Raw genomic sequence first — 9,270 nt, 5'->3', positions numbered from 1 at the left:
ATTATGCAGCAATTTATTTTGCCTAGCTTTCAACCTCTGAGATTGTAATTCCGATTTACGTCTAGCGTAAAAAAGCGTAGGCAAGTCTTGACACACTGAGAAGGGGATGAAATTGAGCGGCATCGATATCCGCAGTTGGCTCAATATCTGAATTTTGAATACGTTTTCGGTGCAAAACTGTTTCTTCGAGTAACAACAATAGAGGGCCCACCATTCACCAGCTGAACACATTTTTTATTGCTTTCGGTTTTGAGAGCACATCATTCAACAATTTTCGTGAAACAGTTAACTTTTTCAGCAAAGTATTGAGATCTCTCAACTTACTAAAGGGACATTATTAAGGGGACGGAAAGTTTATCTAAATTTCTTCTCAGGGGGGAACGGAACTAATCACAGATGAAGATCCGATGATCTCACCTGCCATTTAGGCCTTTAGAAGAAATTTTAGCGATGTAGCTCCACTGAGAAAGTTTAAAATTTGGAGAAATTTTACACCATCCATTTTAAGGATGACACTCTTTAATTAAAATGCAGAAGAGTAATCCAGTTAAAGGTCCCAGGGCACTAGAGTGCGGAAGATTTGTTAACATGTAACAGTAACCTGAACAATAGTTTGCAGGCTTTTATCTGCTCATTTTAGCTTGCTTGATGGTTTCTGCTACTAACTTTACTTATTTTATGCTTACTATCTTTTACTAATTTTACCAATTACCAGCGAATACCAGTTCCATTTGTTTTTTTATGAGAGAAACTTTTTAATGATATCACTATTCCATCCATTTAGTAATCCAGACTATAGTCATCCATTTCATCAAGAGGGAGTCGAAGCATTGTTGAACTACAATACTTTATCGTCTATTTTTCAACGCATCATATTTGATGTAGATGTTACATGACTCCAATCAAGTCACCAAAAAAATCTTGCATTAATCGAGAATTGCGCTGCGGCTCCAGAATCAAGACACAAGAGTTTAGCAGTGACGTTAGCAGGAGTTTCTTAACCTTGCTTGAAACTCGAATATGAAAAATTGATTTGTCTAACGGTGTACAGGAGAATCTAGAATTTTAGCACACCGCAGAGATCTGTCATTTTACAATTTGCACTCATAGTAATTCAGACTATTCACATGCTCAACTTTTCTGAGAACTTTGATATCAGGCTGACATTTTTTTCTAAGCAGTCATGGCACAGTCATGCCACACTGATCTTTCCAATTTTTGACATGATCATGGTACTTGACAGATTAAAATACAGAATAAAAGTTACTATGATTCAGCGCTGAAAATAATTGTGACGTCAGTCCTGGTAGCTTGTTTCAACAATAAAAGATATAATACGTGAGGAAGGAGACTTCACCATGAGTATAAAACTCAATATTTGCTCTGCTCATTTGTTGCAGCATCAGCTCCGAACTGTTCCCACACAATATTGATAGAATATTAAAAATTCACATCATGAATTGCAGAAAGAAAATGATTGATTTGATGTTTGAATTTCAGGAGGAACTGAATGTCATTCGTGAGTGGGCCATATCCAAAGGGCTTCCAATTAATGGAGAGGCCGGATACTGGACAGGTAATTCGGGCTTTTCTATTGCCTCTATAGGCATTATTTTCAGGTTTTCTTGTTGACAAGCAGGGTCGAGTGTTGGGTCTTTCATGACAAAGACATCTATGAACTCACACATGTATTGCAATCATACACGGGCAAAGATTTTGTTTTAACGAGCAACATAAACGCATAGTCACTTGAGGGTCTTTATGGTCCCATCGGTACTTAAGAGTCTTGTTCCGTCCAATTGATGCACTAACTCTGCCAAATAACAGTCACAGGTTTTAACAGTTTTCCTTTTTTTAAAGAGTTTTCCTTTGTCCGCAGAACCTTCGTCAGAAGTTTGCTCTGTCACTTAGTTTCGTCACCTAAAGCAACAAAAATAGTTAAAAAAACGTCAAACAAGAAAGTTACCTTATTAAATCTACAAGTTAGTGAACAAAAAAACCTCTATGTAAAACTACACAAACCTATTCAGTAACATACCAGCAAAATTAGTGACACAGAGATCATGTTCATTTGTTCTGCATGATTTCTCAAAAACTTGCTGATGGAAATAATTTCGTGAAAAGGATTTGCAACACTTAGCATCAAATTTTGAACAGGTAAACACATTTATAGTTTAACATCCCTGAATAAAAAGTTTGAATTGACTTTCTATGTCATTTGGGCCGTTTTCTGGTATTCAGCAATTTTCGTGTTTTTGTAGTTTTCACTATTGTGAACCTTTGCGCTGAAGATCTTTTGCGCTGTCAAAAACCGACTAGCAAAGCTAATTTTTGGCTGTGTTTCCAACAGTTATTCGATATTCTTTTGAAACATTGTAAAATAGCAGTAATTATATATACTTTGGGCAACGAAATTTTTACTGATACCTGTAACCCACTCATAACTCGTTTATGAAAACTCATAACTAGTTTTTCTTGTCAACAGAACAAGGGGGTTCTTTAATTCGCGTTTGCAAGTAATTTTTCCACCCTGCTCATCCATATTTTCAAAAAAACTGAAGAATTACATAACTTGACAAGAACCGTCAATGGATCAAAAATAACTTGTGAATTTTTGAAAAACATTCAAATTAACTATTAAAAAAATTGGCAATTTTGTACAAGACTGCTCTCATAGGAAGCGGAACTAAAATTATCAATTTTTAGAGTTTGGACGATAGTAGCAGCAGTTTTATACTTGTACTTCGGGGAATTTAAACAAAATTTAACGAACTGTTAACCAATTTCCAATTTGACAGTTCAGCCACACTTTTTTGTCTTTATCGATAAAACCAATAACAATTTTAACATCCATATTTTTGGAGCAAAATTGGCCAAATCGCGGAGTAAAAATATGGTACAAAATTAATAGAAATGACTGAAATCAAATAAAACAAAACTTTAAAATGCTAAGTGGCGACAAATTCGTAGTAAAACAAAGTTCTAACAAATCTTTTAGTTCTTTATTCTACGCTGGACGGAATTTCTAACGATACCACTCGCAACACTTATAGTTCTTCTCCGTTTAAATGTAAGTGGGAACAATTAGTTAACAAGCTATCGTATTCCTTTTCTTGAATTAATTTTTCCAAAAAGCAACAGTTTATCGAAAGAATCTTTAAATTTTATGTTATATCGTCAAATAAAATTGTCAAAATATAGAACATGATTGCCCTTAGATACCCCTTTTGGGCTCTTTGTTAATCAAGTGCTAGCATGGCATTGTTGATAAAGGGTAATTTCAGAATTAACGGAACAGGATTACAAAAATTAATTACGACAATTGTTTCTGTTGAGGAATTTTTTCCTATTACTTTTCTATGTGTCTTTATTTCTTCGGAATTTTTCTCCCTCCTGCTATGTGGAACAATAATCTTTCTGTAGATTTTTCAACTATCATAACTATTTGATTAACATAATAATTAAAAATATACTTTAGGATAACGTCGTAACGAATCTGCACCATTGAAAAATGATGAGACCACAATATATCAAAAATAAATTGTGAATTTATGAATAAAAAAAAATTAAATAAAAGAAAAAAACAATGTTTTTTTACCAGTTCGCTCTCATAGGAAGCGGAAGTAAAACTATCAATTTTTAGTGTTTGAGACAACATTGTCAGCAGATTTTACGTTTGTACTTCGGGTAATTTGAACAAAATGTGCTATAGAAGCATTATTGCTGCAATTTTGATGAACAGAGACTTCAAAAATTTAACGAACTAATAACCAATTTGACAGTTCAGCCACACTTTTTGGTCTTTGTCGCTAAAACGAATAACATTATTGTTAATAATTTTAACATCCACATTTTTTGAGCAAAATTTGACAAATCGCTGAGTAAAAAATATGGTACAAAATAATAGAAACGACTGAAATCAAATAAAACAAAACTTTAAAATCCTAAGTCGCGACAAATTCGTAGTAAAACAAAGTTCTAACAAATCTTTTAGTTCTTTATTCTACGCTGGACGGACTTTCTAACGATACCACTCACAACTCTCTACGATGATTATATCGATCGGCTAAAATAGACTGGAAAACGAACCCATTGAGCATATAGTTCCTCCCTCTTAAGATTTGGTGGTAACAATTAGAAACCAATTGTCAAACGATAGCTTTGTCAAACTATAGCTTTGCCAAATCCAATTGTCAAGCTATAGCTTCTGATTGCCTTTAGATACTCCTCTTTTCTCTTCGTTAATCAAGTGCTAGCTTGGCATCATTAATAAAAAGTAATTTCAGAATTAAAAAAACAGGATTACTGAAAATTATGGACAATTGTTTTTGTTGAGGAACCTTTTCCTGTAAATTTTCTACTTGTCTTATTTTTTTCTTAAGACTTCGGTTTTGCTTTTTTAAACAATTTTGGATATGTGGAACAATAAATTTTCCGTAGATATTTCCACTAATGGCGTAGTATCATAACTATTTGAATAACATAATAATTAAAAATAAACTTTAGGATACCGTCGTAAGGAATCTGCACCACTGGAAAACGATGACACCCTAAGCAGTGTCAATGAAGCAATTCGGAAAAACCGAGACAAGTATGTGTTTGTGGATGATGAAACAGTTAAAATTCAAGACGAACTTTGGAGAAATGAGACTCAACCAGGTTTAGTATTGGTTTAAAATTGATATTGTGTGTTTCTAATGAGTGTTTGAAATAAAAACATTAAATGATTAAAAAAATTGCGATGATTGCAGTGAATTATTTTTGCATACCGATTCACATATTTCGCATATAGAAAGTTTTGTTGATCGCGTTTCTTAAAGTTTCCGAGTCGGTGAAACCCCGGCTCATTGCTCCGTCTGTAATCTTTTTTTTCGTATGACCGCTATTATATAAATAAAATTAGCGATTACTGAGCGGGGAAAGCATCCTTAAGTCTGTTGTATTGAAGACTTGCATTTTTCTTCCATTTCGGGTATCGTCCTTTCTTTGTGACTTTAATTCTGTAACCTCTGTTTTACATATTCTGGTTTCCTCCACTAGATTTCCTTAGGTGACCAATTGGACGAGCGCGATGAGAAGTGTACCGCGCAGAGTTACCCTGGGAGGCCGGGACACCTGGGCATTGATGACTACCCTTGCGAGGGCTACCAACTTCATTATGCAGTCTGCATATGGATTAGAAAATAAAACATGATCAACGCGGAAGAAAAATGAACCGATATTGAAATGTTCTGAAGGCTTACGCTTAATCATAAATTCACCCTCTGGTTCATGAAGATTTTCCGGTGAGAGGTACATGAAATCAATTCGAGAGATAAATTCAGTAATTGCGAAATGGCTTTTTGATAATTAAATGTGATAGAGGCTAATATTGACGGTATTGGTCCTTACGGTTTCAAACTAATCTGCAACTGCTACTACTACAATTGGGCTGCAAAGTAAATATTTTTATAGTAAGGAGATTTGTTTAAGCAGCTCGGTGTACTTTGTTGACTTCATTTCAGCTTATCAATCAAAAAATCCACATAATGCATTGCCCAATATCACAATGATCTGATTTATTTTAAGAGAAATCTCCACATGGTGCCTTATCTGATATCGATTGACGATGTCAATTTTTGGAGACAGTCTATTTTCCTGGAAGCAGTATTCTACGTCACTCGCCTCTTACAAGCATTTATCAAATGTTGAAAAGGAAGTTGGTTTTTCGTATCTATTTTTGTTGGCACACAAACTACTTTATGTATGAATTACCTTAATCACACTAATAAAAGGTATATAGTTTGTAAAGCAATGATGTGGAAGATATTTAGCCTATGGATTGTGACTCCTATTCTCCTATCAATGGCAAGAAAAGCTTTACACCACCCAGTTTATCTCAGCTAAAAGAAATCTGTCAAAATATTGCGTTTTGCTCATTAGATTTTGTGAACTGATTTAGCCGCTTTTCCGTAGATTATCGTTGCTTGATACTCAATTAGTCCCAATGAGAAATTGCTCAGCTTTGCAGACCAACAATTTCCTTTGGTTGGAGTTTTAAAATAATTAGAAGCATTCTACCTTGAAACAATTAAACTTTGATCAAGTTTTGGTTAATAACTCACCAAATACCAAATTAAGTAGGAGTTTAGTAACAAACAGAGTTAACCTCAAGTCTCAGCTGTAATCATTCTGCAACAATTGGCAGGCGCAAATCACAAATTCAATCTGCTACAGATATCAGAAGCAAAATTAACCCAAAAACAATTGTCCCAGTTGGCTTCAGCGACGCGAACGTTCGAACTATATTCGGCTGCTGTATAACCAGTAAGAAAACCTGACTCTGCACTATGTATAAAGTTTTTCTTTTTTAAAAAAAATTGTTCCACTACAAAACACTTGACAATATCAAAGTTAAATCTTTTTCAAACAATGAACGTTGAGATGTGCTGTACAATCACTCAGCTGATTTTCAAAGACAAGATACAGCACTAACGTAGCTCAGTTTTCAAGAAAATGTGCTTCAATACGCAATCTATGTTCGTTCAATATGACCAAAATTGCTAATTTCAACTGATTTTCGGTAACGTTTCTTGCTCTAATTATACTGCTACTCACATGTTTTTTTAATATCAAAAACGCATCTGTGATTGGCTGTAAATAAAAATGTCGACAGAATGTGAATAGTTTTCCGTAACGCTTCATTTTCAGCGTTAGTTTGGTGTTAAAGAAGTCTCTAAATGTTCAGATTAAATGTCAATTGTTCTGTAATAACAATTGTGCTAGTCGTTAACCAATCAATAAGAATCTGATGCAAAAATAAAATTTATTTTATGCATCCGTCGTCCATACGTCGCAAAGCTGACTTGCACTCTTGATTTTCACTTCATGTATGATATTTACATAAAAACAATAGTTACTATTTAAAAATGATATCGGAGTTTAACGGCAGGTTATTCTATTCTGCTGTCTATTTTGCCCTTGAATGGGTGTTTTCATTTAGCAAGCTCATCACCAACGATGAAAGCGAAAAAAATATTCATTTTAAATACATCATTTCTAATATATTCTTATTTAAATTTAATTTCTTTTACTTTACTGTTAAGATTTATGATTGTTTAACGGTCGACGATTACCTGATTTTGAGGGAAAATCCCAATGAAGAGTTACACTGACCAAATTCATTCTGAAATTTCGAATGAGTTAAAGCAATATGCCATATTAGTACAAACCAATGGGGCACTGAAACGGCCACTAAAGCGGCCACTAAACTAATTTGGTAAAAAATCCATGAAACATCACGAAATGTTTTCAACTTGTTACGCAGTAAATGAACGAATTTCATCCAATCAGAATCGAGTATTTCCAAACTCTAATATAAGAATTAAATACGTTCTAATATACGTAGAAAGTTCCAAAAAAAGTTCATTTAACCTAATTTTAAGTTAATATAACCACTATATGTATCGATTAAGCCGGTTTTCGGCTTAATATTTTTAGGTTTTCTAGATAATTGCCGATTGAATACGAACTGATTTTGAGGTCAATGACATCAGACAAAAAACCTGTTAAATGAACAACAAAAAATCTTGCCGTCTAAATTCCACTTGTTGCTTTGTACACCGATAATGCTTACACGTTGTTATGCTTTCTATATGTCGAAAAAAGAGTAAAATTGAATCTTCCGAACTTCTGTTATTTTCCGACAGAGTTTATATTGGTGCCGTTCCAAACGAACACAAGGGATCTACAGCGTTTTCGGGGAAAACAAATTACATCAAGCCGTATATGAACAGACCATTCTGTGCTTGTTAAACAATTTTAATTGTTTAATTCCAGCTGCATTATAGCTACGTAAATACAACAGGAATAGTCAGATTGCCCCCTTATGAGATAGCAGATACTGGTTTGGGTGAATTTGAGATTCAGATCAAGTGGAATTTTTGGTAATCCCCCAGAAATACCAGTGATATTCTATCATCTGTCGATGTTATTTCTCCGAGCAGCTAATTTAATTCAAAGTGAAAAGTCTCTAATCATGGAGAACTGTGATGAGATCCTATTCTATGAACCAACTCAAATATGGGTGGATGCTTTGCTGATAGTGAAGTTCCTGTCAATGGGGATACACAAACACGATGGTGGGGGAGGTAACGGAAAGGTTGAGGGATACTCTCAAAACCAAACAAGCCCAGTTGGAGCAGCTAAACAAGTTGATTTTGCATCATGATCCGGATATTATCTTCCGGGGAACTTGCACAAGGACTCCTATCACAAATGTAAGACAGAGAAATTTTATTGTGATAATTTGATAAAACTTTAGACGGCAAGAAACCCAACCACTAATATGTTTTTGAAATATATTGGGGGGGTTTGTAAAATAAAACCACATCTTGAAAAATATTAGTGAAAGATCACCATTAACGCCCCACAACAAATTTTTAAGAGCGAAAAAACATCGATTTACCAGAAATAGAGAAAATTGAGAGAAAATTATGCTAATTTGTCTATTTTGAAAATTTTTGGTCAATTTTGATGCAAATAAAAAAAACATAAAATGTCAATATAGAATATTGACAAACCGTACCTTCACGCATAAAACCGTCCAGTTCGTGGATGACCGTTCCGTATTCAAGAAATTGCAAAAACTAACCAAAAATAGAGAAAAAATGGACAAAAGCAGAATTTTTTGACAATGTTGTCAAAAATCATTTTCTCCAACAAGAAGGTTCGTTAATTGAGTGAAACTCAATACACAGAAAAAGTTGTGAAAAGTTTCACAACCTCCAACCCACAAAAAATTATCGAGTTCCCATAATTTTTCTCATCGCTCGTTTATGTACCATTTTTGTCCACGTCCTTTTCGTCCTTTAACTTTTCTATTCTCCGTGTTCCGTTTTTCTTTTCAAAAACGTCGCTCTCCCAAAACGTTGCTTTCCGTTTTCATCCGCTACTTTCCCGGGTTTCGATGTAGTATGTCATATGTGATAAAGTATGTTGTTGTTTTTGCTGTAGTATGTTGAGTTTGCTAGTATGCTGGTTTGTTGTTTAGGTCTTATAGCTCTCTGGGGTGTGACTTAAGTTTGTTCTCGAGTTACGGCTGGATTGTCCTTTGCCTTTTCAACTTTACTGATTTACTAGCCCTCCTGTTGTAGTATATTGATTTTGTTGCTGTATGTTTGTGTGTACTTGTATGATTGCTAGTTGGTTTGGTCTCGTTGCCTTCTAGGGTGTGACTTAAGTTTATTCTCGAGTTACGGCTGGATTGTTTCTTGACTTTTCAAACTATCT

General features: G+C 34.4%; 1 long non-coding RNA gene across 1 annotated transcript; it reads left to right on the top strand.

Annotated features, from left to right (window-relative positions):
• The first annotated feature begins 1,498 nt into the window (after nt 1-1,498).
• Nucleotides 1,499-5,306, top strand: LOC142348540 (uncharacterized). Its single transcript, XR_012760749.1, has 3 exons — nt 1,499-1,576; nt 4,507-4,659; nt 5,051-5,306. It is a non-coding gene; the product is annotated as an uncharacterized LOC142348540 (long non-coding RNA).
• The last annotated feature ends 3,964 nt before the right edge of the window (nt 5,307-9,270 follow it).

This window comes from Convolutriloba macropyga, chromosome 10, assembly GCF_964194025.1.
Source record: "Convolutriloba macropyga chromosome 10, txConMacr16.3, whole genome shotgun sequence".
NCBI lineage: Eukaryota > Metazoa > Xenacoelomorpha > Acoela > Convolutidae > Convolutriloba > Convolutriloba macropyga.
This window is presented reverse-complemented; position numbering and strand designations above follow the sequence as displayed.